At 39.2% G+C, this 18,269-nt stretch overlaps 1 long non-coding RNA gene across 2 annotated transcripts in view; it reads right to left on the bottom strand.

Annotated features, from left to right (window-relative positions):
- Window positions 1-490: 490 nt before the first annotated feature.
- Window positions 491-18,269, bottom strand: part of LOC121923691 — a 137,433-nt gene continuing 119,654 nt past the window's right edge. Inside the window, exons 3-5 of one of the 2 annotated variants that reach the window (XR_006102428.1) lie at window positions 5,087-5,230; window positions 3,376-3,472; window positions 491-1,360 (exon numbers count right to left, since the gene is read on the bottom strand). This is a non-coding gene — a long non-coding RNA (uncharacterized LOC121923691). The remainder of the gene's footprint in view (window positions 1,361-3,375; window positions 3,473-5,086; window positions 5,231-18,269) is intronic. The other variant, XR_006102427.1, reaches the window with a different exon arrangement.

Raw genomic sequence — 18,269 nt, forward strand, 5'->3', positions numbered from 1 at the left:
AACCACACCTCATATGGCATGATTTCCAGACCATTTTGGCCATCCTCCTCTGGATATGTGCCAGATTGTCAATATCCCTCTTAAATTTTGCTGCCCAGAACTGGACACAATATTCCAGGTGAGGTCTGAACAAAGAACTGGACACAATATTCCAGGTGAGGTCTGAACAAAGCAGAATAGAGTGGCACTATGACTTCCTTCAGACTAAACACTATACTCCTATTGATGCAGCCTGGGATCATATTGGCTTTTTTAGCTGCTGCACCACACTGTTGATTCATGTTCAGCTTGTGGTCTGCTAAGACTCTCAGATCCCATTTGTATGTACTGTTATCAAGCCAGATGTCACCTATTCTGCATCTGAACCATTCATGTTTTCTGCCTAAGTGCAGTACCTTGCATTTCTCTCTGCTGAAATTCATTTTCTTAGTTTTGGTCTAACTCTCTAATCTATTAAGGTCATTTTGAATTCTGAACCTGTCCTCTGGGGTATAAGCTACATCTCCTGATATGGTGTCATCTGCAAATTTGATAAGCACATCTTCTATTCTCTGCTGATATCTGTTTAAAATAACATATAATGTACTTGCTGAGGCATTCTGGGAGTTATAGCCCACAAAAGGAACTTTTCCAACGTTTGGAAGATTTTCTGTCCATATATGGTGGCATGAATGGAGGGAGGGAATGGAGGCAAGGGAACCAAAGCTCCCAGTGGTGGCTTTAGAGGCTAGTTGCCCCATTAAAAAATATCACACTCATAAGTTGAGGCCAATGTGCAAACAACACATTTTTAGAAGCCCTGTTTTGGAGTAGCTGTAATATTGTCTGCCATGCAAAGCTTGCATTTTTCTCTGTCAGTACATTCCTTGTAATTCTGGAGAATCATGAATCTCAAGAGGCAGAAGAGTAGCTAAACATTTTGCTTCATGAAGAGGTTTCACCAGACATCTCAAAATGCATTTGACATCAGCCCTATTGAGAAATCTCTTTTGTTAGCAAGGAGGATTTAAAGGGCCGTTCTCACAGGTTTGTATGTTTAATTAGCTGACAGAACAGAGAAAACAGCAGGAGCTTGAAATATGAGGAGTCTCTGAAACAGAAAATAATATGAAAGCATGGGAAAGATCTGAATGTGTCAAATACTGTTAATGACTACACACACATGCATGCGCGTGCGCGTACACACACACAGAGGTAACATTTAACTGGAGACTGTCTTACCTTTTTTGCCTGACTATCATAGCAAGTTTGAAAATTATTCAGCAAATTGTTCTCAAAGCAAAGATCCAATGCATTCTTCAAACAGTTCAGATTAATTCCAAAAGCAAAGCTCTTCAGCTGCTATACTGTAGCCACTTACCTGAAAGTAACACAGTTTAATTTAATAGGGCTTACTTTTAAACAGAAACATAAGATTGCATTCTTAGGCTGCTAATCTTTCACACATTTGCCTGGGTTTCAGTGCTGTCAGACACTAACTCCTGAGTCACCATCTACAGGATTTTGGTTTCAGGATTCAATCCACATCCCATTTAAGCCACCAAGGGAAAGCCCATTTACTTCATTTGCTTAGAGTCACATTATCAGGGAGAAGCATTAAGCACAGAAAATATTAAATGGAACCAGTAGAAGTAATGTTGTTGTTTTTTAATCAGAGCACAAGATAAAAAAAAATATCTTCACAGAACTCACAATGTATGGGGACACACCTAAAATTTACAGAAAAAGTAAAAGAATGAACAATGAATTAATTAATAATGTTACATGTTTTCTGTTGTGAGTACCACACATTATAAGGCCTTGGAAAGCTTTGGAATATTGCCATCTTCAGAATCTATGGTTACTCAGATGAGGATAGGATTGTCATGCCCCTAATTTGGCTGTGTTGACTTGTTGACTCAGGCTGAATCTGCATTGCAGAAATAATGTAGTTGGTGCCACTTTAACTGCCATGGCTCGATGTTGTGGACTCCTGGAATTTATAGTTTGCCATGCCACCAGAGCTCTCTGACAGAGAATGCTCAAAATGTCACAAAACTACAATCCCACAATTTCATAACATTGAGCCATGGCAGTTAAAATGGTATCAAACAGCATTAATTCTGCAGTGCAGATTCAGCCTTAGATTGTATGCATGATACCTGGTGCAGTTTTGGACCATCGGAATCTGGACTTTATTGTTTGTTTGTTTGTTTGCTTGCTTGCTTTAAAAAGTGAATCTCTAACCCTTGTAGCCAAGAAAAGAAACAAAATATGGAGGCACTCTCCTATGACACTGGGCCTGAACAAACAGGCCAAAATAAAGCTGTTTTGGGTCACTTTGGAGGTATGTTGTTTAAATGATGCATGTGCCCTAAGTGTCTGAAAGCCACACCAAATCCACCTTCCGGTGTTAAGTACTGGAGTGCAGCTTTGGCGCAGACAGCATACATCCAAAGTGACCCAAAGCAGCTATATTTTGGTCTGTCTGTTCGGGCACACTGTCATGCAAGAAACAAGTCTGCCTCTGCCTTTCTGATGTGAGAGCAGGGAAAGTTAGCCTTGCAGAAAGAGATGTGTTGTGAGGGCACAAGGTGAGGTGCAGGGAAACAGGCAGAAAAAAAGAGAGAGAAGTGTAAGCGGCAGAAAATCTCTCAACCAAGATTAGTTTAGATAATTTGAGACAGGAGCTATGCCAACAGCCCCGAAGGGGCAGCTTCCAGCCACCCCCTTTTCAGCCAGATTGGGGCAACGGCAACTGCACACCATGGTCCTGATCTGGCCTTTCCAGGGTGCAAAAAGGAACCCCGAAAAGTGGCTCCGTTTTGTGTACTGAAAAGGGTGCGATAGCTGCAGTACCATGGCTATATGGCACTCCTTCGGCACTGTGTCATGCAGATGCAGCACCGAAGAAGCTCTGTGATGCCGCATGGGATGTGGTGCACTGTGCGGTGTCACGGTGCCCTGGGGGCAGAGCCAGGGTGTGTGTCATGTAGATGCTACACCACGACTCTGCCCCCAGGCCGGCCCAAAGCACAAGTCTGCACAGGGCCATAGTTATAGCTTTTTAGTCTCACATTAACTGCCATGGCTCTATCTTAGGGAATCCTGGGATTTTTTTAAGAATGTTATTGATTTTATTAAAATATTTATATTGGTAGTTTGGTTTAATTTGATTAGAATTCTCTAGTGGATATGTTTAATTCCCTCATGAAGTTACCAATCCAGTGATTCCATAGGATAGAGCCATGGCAGTTGTAGTAGGCTCAAACTGCCACTATGTAGTGTAGACACATTCTAGAGGTAACATGTACTGAAGAAGATATACAGAAATAATAAAAAACTAAAGAGGGAGAGAAGAATAGGAACAGTATAATAAAACTGATCAAAGAACACCTTTGCCGATCAGCTTTCAGAAATTTATTTGTCAATAGAATGCAGCTGATGTTGCTGATGCTGTAGATACACCTCCGGGAATACATGAAGAAATCCTCTGCAGACACAGAGAGGGAGATAGAGTGAAGAAAATATACAAAAGAAATCACAATTTATTCAGAGGCATAGCTATGTTAGTCTGGAATTTCAATATGCAAAGGGATCTTGTAGTCCGTTTGAGACTTACTGTGCAAAAGAAGTTGTAGCATATGCTTTTGTAGACTTGGGACCAAAACAGACCAGTAAAAAAAGCTGGCTCCCCAGTGGCTTGTGGGCATGGCATACACACAATGCACACCCCCAAGCCAGTAGGAAGCTGCTGTGAAGCCGCCCGCCCATTTACCCAGCAGCAGTTTTTTGGCTCTGTGGCAGCGTGGTGTATAGATGCTGCAAGCCACAGGAGTGCCAAAAAGCCACAGTGGGGGCAGAAAAGGAGCCTTTTTTCTAGTGCAAAATGGAGTGGCATTTTGCTGCTCCTTTGTGTACCAGAAAAAAGCCAGGTCAAGACTGCAGCATGCGGTTGCCATGGCCCCAATCTGGTGATCACAGTAATAGTGTCAAGTCGCCCATATACGGCTGTCTGTTTTGGCCCAAGGTCTACGTCTTCTGACCAAGGCTACAACCATACTACAGAAATAATCCAGTTTGACACCAGTTCAACTGCCATAGCTCAATGCTATGGAATTCTGGGAATTGTAGTTTTGTAAGACATTTAGCCTTCTCTGTTCAGGTGCCACAACAACCTACAATTTCCAGAATTCCATAGCATTGAACCATGACAGTTAAAGTAGTGTAAAACTGGATTATTTCTGCAGTGCAGATGCAACCCAACTCTATGAAAGCTTATACTACAACTTCTTTCACACAGTCAGACTCAAAGGTGCTTTGTATAATCATAATTTATGTTATTGCCAGCAGATAGTTGCTGAGCTGGTCACAACTATGGTCACCAAACTGTAGATTCTTAAGATCCCAGGTAGACTTCCTAACTTCTTAAGGCTAACTGATGAGTCTGTCTCTCAGGTTTTCCCCTCCTGTTGAGATCTAATAGGAGACACCTGGTGACTGGGCCTTCATGGAGGTGACACCCCATTTGTGAATCACTTTCCTGAGTTCAGTGTTACTTATGCCAATATTACAATAATCTGGTTCTGAGTAAATTCTGTTCTTACAGACTTTTAATTCAGGGCATTCAGATTGCTTGTGTTTACTAATGCTGCCATTATTTTTCTAGGTTTTCAAAAGTGGGATTTTTTTCTGGATTTTTATTTCTGCTGACTCAACAATTTAATTTTTATTTGATTTATTTCAGCATGCTTTTTTGGCTTCATTTTCAGTAAGCCAGCTCAGTCACTGGGAGGATGCAAGGCATATAGAAGTAGGGGACAATTCCATATGAAACAAAGACATACTTTTCTCCCAACCAAAGTGTAATTGCTTTCCACTTTTTCTCCTAGGCTAGTGTACATAGACTTCCCAATGCACCAGAAGAGCTCAGTGCAAACTCTTTGGTTTCACATAACAGGGAACAGTCTTTCTTACAGTCACTCAACCATTTGATTTAAAACTACATAACACGCACATGCACACATACACCGCAATGTATCCATCTTTGCTAATAAAAATCAACTGAGCTCTTATGTACTTAAAAATTTTCAAAGTAGGTACTTACTCGGTAACATATAAGGTCTTCCTTTGCTCACCATTGTCTATGAGAGCTAGGACTAATGGGAGTTGCAGTTCAACAACATCCAGATGGCCAGCACTATCCCAGTACTGGGACAAGTTATGCGTAACCAGTCTTTATGTGAACAGCCTAGTAGAGAAATAAAAAGAAAGTAAATCCTGTACTATATCACTTAGAATTAAAATTTCAGTATTAAAACACAAGGGTCAGATTTTAAGTGTTCCCTTGTTGTAAGAACAGTGTTTGTAATGAGTTAGAATTCTGAAAAATCTGCTCTGGAATGCCAGTGCTCACAGAACATTAAGTCTCACACAAGTATTAATCCTCTATGAGCTTACATTTCCTGAAGGGAAAGAAGCTAAGTTTGTGAAGGCCCATATTCGGGTAGAATTCCATGAGACACTTGAGGCAAAGTTCTGTGGCTAGAGCATTAAAATAGGACACTGACCAAAGTTTATCATTCAGTATCATGTAATAACTGAGTCAACTGTATGAATGCTTCTTTGGATCAATTGGTTGGTTCAGCAGAGGGGATTAAAACATGACACTGACCAAATTACTTTTATGTAGGGTTATATGCCAACATTTACTGCAGAGATAGGCAAAGTTCAGCCCTGAAATCTGTTTTGATGGACCTGACCCACCTGCAAGTCCCATCATAGCTATTCTGGCAAAAAGAAGGGGGAGGGGGTGAATTGTCTTTTCTGGCCACCTTCAAGAATGGTGATTCACTTTTTGAATATATAACAGTTCTCCCAAACTGTTCAATATAAAAATACAAGCAAACAAACAATATAAAAATACAAGCATAGATTTCTAGCCACTTCTGCTTTCCCCCACACCTACCCCCAATTTGTTTAGCTTAAATCACAGGAAGGAATTGTGCAGCTTTCCAGATATGGTTAGACAGAGTCTCACAGCAGCCCTAAACAACACAGCCAATGGTAAGGGATGCTGGTCATCATGGTTCAACAACAGCTGGAGGAAGAGTGACCAGATGTCATAACCACAAAGGAGGACAAGGCACCGCAAAATGTAGGACATACATAGATTACATATACTACCTTTTATTATGTATTTTTCTGATGAACTTATCTTTGTTAAAATCCTTCCTTGACTTGCAACATACTTATAGAACTCTGAGCAAAAATTGTACTTTACTAAAACCCTTGACTAAATCTACTTTTAAATTATTCTTTTAATTTATCCATTGTGCTGAAATTAAGGCAAAAAACAACAACATTTGCATTGTGTCTTCAAGCAGCAGAACACATTTGCTGCTGTTTTCACCTCCAAGAAACACCCTAAACTCTGGGGGCAAGTTTTTCTCCTGCTCCTCCTAGGAATTTTTTAATATATATATATATATAAGAATCCATCCTTTATCCTTATTTGCAGCTAGGGCAAGCCACCAAGTAGACAAATTTCTCAAAGAGAAAGAGCAAACATGCTGTTACTCAATGTATTTTGAAATTCCTACTGATCAGGATATGAAATGTAGAATATGTCCTGGAAAAGGAGGCTATCTGGTCAACCCAGCTGGAGGCCACCCTTTGTCAACTCATGGCCTAAATCCAATTGCCATTCCCATCTAGAGCAGATTAATCAAATCAATAGGAATGTAATAAGTCAGCACATATGTAGGTTTAATTTATCTATTTTCATTGGTGCTGCCAACCCTTTTAAGAGTTTCTGATCACAGAAGTCCCTTTGCAGATTCAATTAAAGATGGCTACTAAGCACTTTTCAGGTTTTTTTCACTGAATGTGCAAATATTTCAGTGGCATCTGACCACACATAGACCTTGAGGTTTACATGTGTAGTGGCTCCGTGGTAAAGATGCTGATTCTTGATGATTTCACGTCAGCAGTTCGAGACCAAACTGCTGCATGATGGAGTGAGCTCCAGTCACTAGTCCCAGCTTCTGCCAACCTAGCAATTTAAAAGCATGTAAAGTAGATAAATAGGTATTACTTCAGTGGAAAGGTAACATCAGTCCTTACAGCCATGTTTGACACACAATCACAGAGTCATCTTTGACAATGCTGGCTCCCTCAAGTAAGTAACAGAGTTGAGCACCACCCCCTACAGTTGGACATGACAATCAAGTCAAAGTCTGTCTCATGCTAAACTAAACATGATGCCCTCCTGTCTTCAACAATGATGAAACTAATTAACTCAAAGAACTGAGGAATCAGGGTGCAAAAATGCATCCTTCCTTTATACCCTGATTTGACTAGGGAGATTATCACATGCACTTAATTCCCATCATTTTCCCAATGGGATACATGAACATTTAACTTCAAAGATGGGTCTTACCGCATTCTCTCATATGAAGCCTGTATGCAACCCAGGCTTATCCCATGGCTTTTCAAGGACAGGAAAATCCTGCATATCGGCTGCATATGGGAAAATGCGGTCAGACCCATTTTGAAGTTAAACATGTATGTATCCTGTCAGGAAAATGGTGGAATAAAGCATGTGCAATAATCTCCTTAATCTTAATCTTTTTCCTGTTGGGTCTGTTGTCCATCTCAAGACTTATTTGGGTGTACATATCAGGAATAAAAGACAAGTCATGAAGAAGAAACAATAGATCCATAGATGGGTTTTAAAATTAATCTTCCAATAACTTCCTTGAAACAGAATCAAAGTCTCCTCCTCAGGTCAATAATTTTTCTAGGTTAATATATTCCACTGCCAAATGGTTCAACACAATACAATTATCCAATGTGAATATGTTCAACCAATTTGTCCTTATTTTAGAACATCTTAATCCTCCAGCCAATCAGCCAGTCAGGCACTCTGCATAGATGATTCCTCATAATGAGCATAGAATTCCGCCACCTTTAGATTTAAGGTCATGCGTTTATAAAAATGGTGGCGCAGTGGTTAAATGCCTGTACTGCAGCCATTCACTCAAAACCACAAGGTTGCGAGTTCAAGACCAGCAAAAGGGCCCAAGCTCGACTCAGGCTTGCATCCTTTCGAGGTCGCTAAAATGAGTACCCAGACTGTTGGGGGCAAATTAGCTTACTTGCTAATTAGCTTACTTGCTGTTCACCGCTATGATTTTTGGAATAGCGGTATATAAATAAAACAAATTATTATTATTATTATTATTACTTTACAGAGGAGAGTCCTCTGCTTGAAAGTGTACTCTTTTTGAATGGTTGTGTAAAGTCCTCTGAACAATGAGCTAATCCAACAAATCAATCTTCCTCATTCAGGAAAAACTTTGGTTCTGCAGAGTCCCATGGAGATCACTGGGTTTCAGCCCTCTGCCATTTTAAACAACAATCAATACAAAGTTGGCAGAGAGCATAGTCTCCCCTGGCAAATCTCTTGCATTTGTCTTGGTTACTTTATTTATTTTGCCAAAAAGAAGAGGAGAAGGAGGAAGGGAAGCTGATAGCTACTCAAAACAAATATCCCACCCCATGTGAACATGTGCTTCCTGGGTGTTGGCTATTGTGGAATACTCTTGATTTTCCACCTTATAGAATATTCCTGTGGACATAGTGTGTTGCATTTTATACCTCTGGAATTCTCACTGAAGTCAGAAAATAATTCACATTAGCCACAGAATCCCACTAGGTGACCTTCAGCAAATCAACTCTTTGCAGCCTCAGAGAAGGCAATGGCAAACTCCCTCTGAACAAATCTTGCCAAGAAAACCCTATGATAGGATTGCCATAATTTGAGCTGACTTTAAGACACATAACAAGAAACCAAATATAATCAATTAAACATCCCTCCTCCAATTCTGAATTACAAACATCATAGCAATCACTAAAACGAGAATCATGTCAATACTAAGAGCAGAGAGGTAAGCAATAAATGGACAGAAGATAAAGAAGAAAGGGCTTGTGATTGGGACCACTAAAATAAATTGTTTCTGGGTTTCATGTGAGTTGCTGAGGATCTTCTAAAACATGAAACAAGAAAAGATAGATTCTTTGCTGACTTTTAATATTTGAAATTATATTTCTACCAGCCTACATTAGGATGAGGACATGAGAGTCTGCCGCAGCTGCTATTTTGTTTTTAGGGTTGTTTTTTTCTATTGAAATTATTTCAAATAAAATTTAGTGTCTAACTGCTATAGTGATGGCCATTTTGGAGTTAAATATTCCTTCCTGGGGAACAGAAAAGCAAGTTGGATATATATTTTTTCCTGTTCTTTTCTGTTTGAATAATCAGCCAGCAATAAATTTACTGATCTAGAGAATTTGGTGCAAAGTGAAAGTACTGTAACTTAATGATATAAAATAACTCCTCCCTAGAAATTGAAGAAGAAAGCCTACACTTTCCTTACATTATCATACATTAGTAACAATCCCAAATAATTGTAATGTATGGAAATTGGGTTTCTTTACTAGAATAACCATCTCTTCAGCATGCAAGAGTGGTGGATAAATGCTTCATTGTTACAAGTATTCATGGAAGAAGAACTTTTAGCAAGTGAATAAAAATATATCAATGTGAAACATGTTAACTCAATGTAACAGTGTATAATTTAGCATTCTCATTAAATGTGTGTTATAAAAGCATCATCAACTTTATTTTAGTTTTAACAGAGAAAATTAAATGCACAAATTGTGTTAATGTAATGGTTTAATTCAGAAGTGTAATGGAGAAGCTGCAAAATCAGAATCACGTTCTCTCTTTTCTCACACCCATGAAGGAGTCCAGTGACTTCTCCAGAAAACATAATGGCCGTTTTTCTAGGACTGAATTTAACATTCTGCTTCATTCAAAAAGGCCCATGTGGATATGTAGTTAAGTGGATATATGAATGAATGAAATTCTTTATTACGGTCAAAGACTGTAATATAACTGTAATAGTCAGCTCATGACCTAGAATCATGCTGTTTGTTTCTTTTTGAAGAAGGAAACATTCACCAATTCCTATTCTGGGCTTTGGAGATTACTATGTTTACTGTGTGCGTAGTGATGTCCTTTGTAGAAGGGACAGAGTTCTAGTCAACATACTCCCAGAAGTCGAAGGCTTTCGTGGCTGGCATCCATAGTTTTTGTGGATTTTTTGGGCTATGTGGCCATGTTCTATACCCCCAGAACACAGTATATCCAATACTGGGGGATGAGTTGTAGTCCAGCAACATCTGCAAGGGGGGGGGGGTACAGGTTCCCTATCACTTTGTTAAGTTTTAAATTATTACATTTTCCAAACTATGAAAAAAATGATGATTATCTCACACATTTTTCAGAGTTTAGTAATTGTGCCTTGTGTTCATTGTTGTTGTTGTTGTGTGCCTTTAAGCTGACTCCAATTTATGGCAACCAATAGGTGAATTTATCATGCAGTTTTCTTTCTTGGCAAGAAGTATTCAGAGAAGGTTGCCATTGCCTTCCTCTAAGGTTGAAAGAGTGTGAGCTGACAAAGGTTACCCAATGGGTTTCCTTGACCAAGCAGTGATTTGAATCCTGGTCTCCTGAAATCCTGCCCAGCCCTCAAACTACTATACCACATTGGTTCTTCACTCTGTCTTCTGCTCATGCAAGAAACTTATTGGGTCTCAACAAAAAATATTTCTGGATTATCCTAGTATGTGGTTACATTTTCTTTTAGTTTTCTTGTTTGTATTTTAGTAAGGTAGGCAATTTAAAATGGCTGAGCTGTTTTAAATGCATTTTTCAAAGACCTAACTATCTAAAAATACAAATGCCAAACTACCTGAGGGAGGCATTTACTCGAACTAGATTTGATCAACTTGACACAATGGTAAGATATGGTAGATTTAATCGTATTCCTTACGATGAGTGAACTTGTATTTGCGGAGACCAAGAGATTGAAGATTTAGCTCATATTCTATTCAAGTGTAATTTGTACCAACAGGAAAGAGACCAGTATCTTGGTCCCTATATCAAACAATCAATGTTCTGGGATACCCAAGTTAGAACTTCTTACCTCATGAGTGGTCAAGATTCAAAAATATCTATTACCATGGCTCAGTTTCTATATAAAGCAATACAGTTGAGAGCTAGATATGTGGGGACAATTGGGGGCCAACTGTAGAGGTGATGAGGAATTTTGATGTGTAACTGATGTTCAATCTTTTGTTTTATGTACTATCATTTTAAAGACGTATTTTCCCCCTCTCTATTTTACCCATTTATGTATTTTGAATCTTTTATATAGATTTTTATAATCAAATTTTATAATTTTGTTTCATTTATGGGTTTTGTACTTAAATTGTATGGCATTCACATGGTATCTGTACGGTATTTTATTCATATTTTAGATTTATTATATTTAGCTTTTTCTAATTTCTATAGAATTTCTAACAAATTTTTATAGTGTGTTTTATCTGCTTTTGTGTTATTTTGATATGGCCTAAGGGCTAATCAATAAACATTGATTGATTGGTTTTATTTTGCTGCATTTTGAGGCATATAAAAGAAATTAAAAGCTATCAGTTAGGCAAATTTTGAACACAGTGTATTTCATGTTTCAACCTGAATCCTGAAAACCTGTCAAGCACATATGAGTCCTATTCAGGTATTCCCTTTCTGTATACATTAAACATAGAATGAGAAGGAGAATACTCCACTCTCTCTTTAATGAAATACTCTTAATTCTTTCCATCCACACTTCTGTTCACTATGGTTGAATGCAAGGCATCCTCAAAAGACATATAATATCAGAGTATGATGGTTATTATCTCCAGGGAAGAGTTAGAAATGGAAAGTAAATTACTGAGATATATTGTAGGATATATTCACTGCAGACATCTTTGCCCTATTTATGCTTTCCTAGTTTAATGTATAGATTAAATGTGGGGGGGGGGGGAGCATCCTAGCCACCCCCCTTCAATGGTATTTCTGGCCACTTTCAACATTTGGAAGGTCTGAAACAGTCTGAAACAGAGACTTTCCATTTCAGTCTGTTGCCCTCCTTGTATAAGTGAATGTCAGATGACTGGGGCTAGTTCACCCTCCTTATTCACATGTTTAAACTATAAATGAAGGCAATCCCTGAATAGGGCTAAGATGTCTGCACTATGAATATTTTACAATATACCTAAGTAATTCACTTTCCATCTTTAACTCTTTCCTGGAGGTCATAGATATTATATACACCTTTTATATTATATGTCATTTGAGGATGCCTTGCTTGCAGCCATAGTGAAGAAGCCTCTCGTCATGGAAAGGATTAAGATAATTTCACTGCACTACACAAGAGCAGCAGTAGCATGGACAGGAATTATTAAATTGGCATAAGGAAGACCTCATGGTGAAATCTCTGACCGTGAAGGTTGGGGGGAGGGATGCCAGTGATCATCGAAAGACTAGTCAAGGTTCGTTTCATAATGGTAGCTCAAATAACCCCTTCTTTCTAAACATACATTTCTACTGTTCACACACACATGTCACCTTTGAGAAAAACCTCTTTATCTGAGCTTTTCCACAGGAGATGTTAATTGGCCTATGAGGAATAATCTCCCTTTGATGCACATGTGTAAATTGGCACTTAGTAAAAATTCATTCATCTGGAGTTAAATACAATGGTAACAAATGTGGGATGTATAATCAGAAGTGAAAGAATGATCTGGAAAGCCAAGATTTTCCTTGTGTTGCAGAGTTTCATGACTATGAACATGTAGAAATATTAACAAGCCATTATCATTTGAGTACAAGCTGGTGAACCAATGCCTTTTTCATAGTTTAGACTCCTCATTAATTATACTTAATATTTTCTCTGTACAATTGTAAATACTGTATGTTGTTCTTCACAGATGAAGAGAGAGAACTAGACTAACTCATGCTCTGAATTGTCTGTCTGCCTTTCTTTTCTTTTCTTTTCTTTTTCTTTTCTTCATCCACCCACTTTCTTTTATATTTCACCTTTCCTCCAACATGGGACCCAAAGCAACTGACAATCTGGAACAAAACAAAATACAGCTACAAACAATGATAATTTAGAAATGTTTTTTTAAAGTATCAATTGAGTAATCCTATAAAAACCATTAATTGAAAACAGATTGAACCATGTAAAACATAGGATAAAAAATAAAGGCCTTCCCCACTAAAAGACATTTCTGCAAGAACCAGTTACTGGCCAAAAGCCTATCTAAAAAAATGGTCTTTGCCTGCTGAGAAAAGAACAGCAGGAGGCCTGCTGTGGAATAGAACTGCACAACGTTGGAGCAAGCACTTAGAAGGCCTTCTCACATGTCTTCATAAGATATGCCTGTGACAATGGTGGGACTGAGAGAAGGCCCTCCCTCAAAGTAAGGATTGCCATATCCAGGCATCTAATTTGCCTATTATGCAAATTATAATATATAAAATTATTGTAATTATGCCTATTATTAATTTGCATTCTGATTTTGCAAATTCAACACATTAATTATTTGACCTTTCTACCATTATATTTCAACTTCAGTATCAGTACCAAGCTAAGAGCTCTTTTCTCCTTCTTTTTTCTCCTAGCTGGTGTGAAGAGAGAGAGGCTTCCAAGCTGCCCAAGAAAATAAAGGAATTCCCTTTACTCTTTCAAGGTTGTTTGGAAGCAAAGTTCTTTCTAGCCTCTCAAACCATTGACACAATCACCTCACAACACCAGGCCATTTCTGCTTGCCACCTTCCTTTTCTACCTTCTCAGCTTTTTGGGTGTAGGGAAAGGAAGAATAAGGTGGCAGTGCTATACCTGTGCAGTAGCAACTGGAGCCCACAGGGCATGATGGGGCTTCACTAATGCCAGTCTTCTTGCATGGCTTTCTACTTCATCATCAGTGCCACATTTTAACCTACCCATCAACCTGCAACAAAGAAGAAATCTAGGATTTACTGCTTCAGTTGGCCCAGCTGGCTGGGACATTAATGCCGAATTCTCTAATATCCCTTTCAACTGACCAGGCGCATCTCTATCTCAGATGAATCATAGAATCTTAGAATCGTAGAGTTGGAAGAGACCACAAGGGTCATCCAGTCCAACCCCCTGCCATGCAGGAACCCTCCATCAAAGCATCCCTGACAGATGGCCATCCAGCCTGTTTAAAGACCTCCAAGGATGAAGCTTTAACCTCTTCAATCTAATGCAGCCTCATAGAATTGTAGAATCATAGAGTTGGAAGAGGCCACAGGGGCCAGTCCAACCCCTTACTATGCAGGAACACACAAGGAAAGCACCCCCGACAGATGGCCATCCAGCCTCTACTTAAAAACCTCCAAAGAAGGAAACCTCACTACTCTGTGAGGGAACATGTTCCACTGTCAAGCAGCTCTTACTGTCAGGAAGTTCTTCTTAATGTTCAGGTGGAATGTTGTGTGTTGAGGCACAAGTAGCTCTGAAACAGCTTCCTCGAAATTGGATAGATAAGAGAGATAGTGTACTGGTGATACAAAACCCAAAGCTCCAAATAACCTCACCTAGTGACTTCATGTATATGTAAAATAGCATGGGGAACAGAAAGTGAGCCCTGTGGGACCCAACAGGACAACAGCCTGGATGTCAAACAGAAACCCTCTCAGCACCTCTTTCTCTGAAAAAAACAGTGTGTCAAAGTCCTGTTGTGGATAGATGGCTCTGAAGGATACCATAGACAACAGCTGCTGAACCAATGGTGACGCATTCCCTCCATTCAGCAGAACCCCTTCCCTTGCCCGAGATCTCTGTGTACCAGGCTGATTTTGGAAGCAGGCCTGAGAGGATGCTTGGGAACGATGCGTGTATAGCCCTGGAAGATCAGTATCCCAGATGTTTGTCGGGGCATCAACAGAACGCCGTCAGTGCCAACCAAATACCCCTCTAGGGCTTTCTTGGAACCTTTTGGGTTTCCATCAAGCTTTCGAGGTGGACCATTCTATAGGTCCGCCACCCCCGGGGGGAGTTGGGTAGATGCCTTAATTTAGCCTCAACCAGGAAATGGTCCATCCATGACAGGGGCGGAAATATTAGTTACTTCCGCTCACGGAATCTCCATGTCCATGCAAAAGACTATAATCAAGCGATTAACCAGCAGAATGCGTGGGCCCTGAGACTAATTGAGATAGGCCCCTGGCAAGTCATGGTAGCCATGATTCCGAGCTGCAACCGGTTGGACTGTGGCTGGCCTCGAAGGGATGTTGAGGTCCCCCAGAACAAGAAGCCTGGGGACCCCAACACCAGCTCCGAGACCAGCGGTGTCCAGCTCGCCAGGGAGTCTGTTAGCACAGGCGGTGGGCCGGTATACCACAGAATCCCTAAACTATCTCTGGCCTTCAGGGTCAGGTAAATACACTCGATATGGATAGTTTGCCGGACATGGTTCCTGGTTAAGGAAAGGGTGTTTCTTATGAATCAAGGCAACACCCCCCCCCCCGCCGCCCACCTAACCTGGTCTGGTCCTTAACTGAGTACCCAGCAGGCAGGGCCTGAGCCCACACAGCTTCACTTTCAGGCCCAAGCCAGGTCTCAGTAATGCAAGCCAGGTCACAGCTCTTGTCTTCCAATAGATCGTAGATTATGTGGGTCTTGCTTTTTACGGACCTGGCATTGCACAAGAGCAGAGACAGGGTTTGTGGTATGGTTGGGCTGACCCTCAGATCTCTTTGGTTAGGAGAGTGGATGGAAGGAGAGATAGATATTAAGCATCGAATGTTGACACCATTTTAGATTTGGCATCAGTGGCATATGATAATTGGGCATCAGAACCAAGAACGGTCTCTCCCCTCTTGCCACATAATGTAGACAAGTTTTTTTTTTTTTACAGAAGAACATTTAATGCTAATCCTAATCCTAGGGAGGAAGTTTGTATAGAAGGAGGAGCTTCTACAGGTATTAATATCCTTCAACTTGTCTTGTGTTAAAGTGGCAAGTTGGCATCTAGATGCACAACAGATGAATCTGCTGATTTTGCATTGTATTCCTCTCAAATGAAGTGTCTGAAAGGGGATATGTGGCTGTAAATGCACTCTATTCATGGACACTGTGTAACATAACACTATAAATCAAATATTATCAATGTTGGAAGAAGACATGCAGAATGCCTGGCCCATATCATGGGAATCTTAATTTACAAGTTAATTGGCTGGTTTATAGGTTCAAGTACCTTTCAGAAGAATACAGAACAACACATTTTTGGTTTTCCTGTTTATTTTGCAAAGAACTGCTGTCCAAGCCACAGCTGTGTTCAATGCAATTTGCTGCTTTAGTATCACTAAGTGGTACCATACTTTATTAAGGCTGTCTGTAAAGGAAGAGAACTTGATTATTCATAATTTTGTATTGACAGGTATTATAGCTGACATAAATCCATCTACAATCTGTAATCAAGAGGAAAAATACATTTTTTAAAAAATTGACAGCTGTTTCACACCAAACTAGATACTTCTCTCTTAAATTTATTGAAACTCGTTTAAAATTTGAAATGTGGATGAAATGTGTATTCATTCTCCTTAAGAATGCTTTCTTTAAAATTAATATCTAAGATGTTGACTCTTGTTACATCTTACCATATTTAGAGAACAATATCAAAATACAGTGGAACAATAAAGTAACCATAAGTAAATGATTGCCCTTAAGCTCTGAAGAAAAGAAAAATATTGGTCCTAATTATAATCACTGTAGATAATTGGTAGGCAATAAGGGCAAGCACAATAGTTCGTTATAGCTTATCCTCAATTAGCTGACAACTGTATTGTTCAGCGTACATAATGTAATTTGGAAGAAAGGTGTATGAGAATCTATTTTCTAGACAGGGAGGTACAAAAAGACAGCAAGAGCCTTCTTTTATACACAGTCTTTTATAGTTTAGTGTGCTACTGTATGTCATGGATAGGTACACATTTGCAAAGTAAAAGGTGATGAATAAATTAGCACATTGTTTTGCGACCTGAAAAATAAGGAACACGAATGTTACCCCCCCCTGAAAATTAGTAATAAAAACATAGCATGTGGTATTTTCATTTCAAAAGTCACATCAAATACAATTAACATTATAATTTATCCTATAGGTTCATCCTAAATGGCTTTTAAAAAAAACCCAAACCAAAGATCTGTAGCTGGCACACTATATTTATAACTTTTGCTTTGGAAACTATGTCACAAGCTCCATTGCAGTTTAAGCAATGTAGGCTTCAAATCTTCTCGGATGAATGCTGTTGCTCTGTGCTGTGTATACCCTTTTCACTGTTAGTTTCAAATAAAATTACAAGTGATTTCAAACTTCACACTCAAATCATAATCAAAATATTTATTCACTATGTACGTTTCACAGAGATGGAGATACACTGTCGTATCACTGGAGGGGAGGACTGCAACAGGCATTGTATGAAATCAAAGGTGAACACTGATAGACGTCACAAAGGGAAGACAAGTAAACAGAGGCAAAGCCACTATTAGAGTAAAAAGCATATAGATCACTCAAAAAAATCAATACCAGCATAAACATATGGTGAAAAGATAATTAATTCTTTTCTTTTGTATGTCTTCCTCTCAAAAGCAGCTCACTTTGTATGCATCTCTTTCATGTCTCATCACACTTCTTTTATCGCTGCTGCATTTTCTATCCTTCCAAGGATTTTCTTCTGTCAGATGGTTTTTGATACTAATATTTTAAACATGCAGCATGTTAGCATCAACAAAAGCCCTAATATATTTTTTGCATGGATATCATAAACCACCTCATTGATGAGTGCATATATGTGGGTTCTTAAACCATCAGACATCAAAACAGTTTAGCTATCAGGAAAGTGCCACACATTTTTCTTTGAATGCCTGGTCACATTGCTTCATTCTCTTAATTTTTATAGATCTACTGCTGCTTCCCAGGGCTTATATTATGTGTAAGTGTGTGCATGGGGGTGTGTACACATGTGCATGTGCACAGGCACACACATTGTTCCTTCATATCAGCCTATTAATAATAAATAGTAAAAAGGCCTTATCTTTACAGGCTAGGAGCAGAATTAGTATCGGTATCATTACTATCTGGACAATTATTTCATTCCACACTAATGGTTAATTTGAGAAGTATCACGTCAGCACAGTTTGTTCAATCTAGCCATGAGATATGATCATCGTATAATATAGGGTCTATTTGGAAAAGGGTTGTTTTAATCAGTATTTTTCCTGCACTGTAAACTGTGTCTGGGAAATTCCTCTGGCATATAGACCCCTAGCAGAGAAAAATACACAAACAATACACTTGAGGAAAGTAAA

This window comes from Sceloporus undulatus, chromosome 2 (assembly GCF_019175285.1).
Source record: "Sceloporus undulatus isolate JIND9_A2432 ecotype Alabama chromosome 2, SceUnd_v1.1, whole genome shotgun sequence".
Taxonomy (NCBI): Eukaryota; Metazoa; Chordata; class Lepidosauria; order Squamata; family Phrynosomatidae; genus Sceloporus; species Sceloporus undulatus.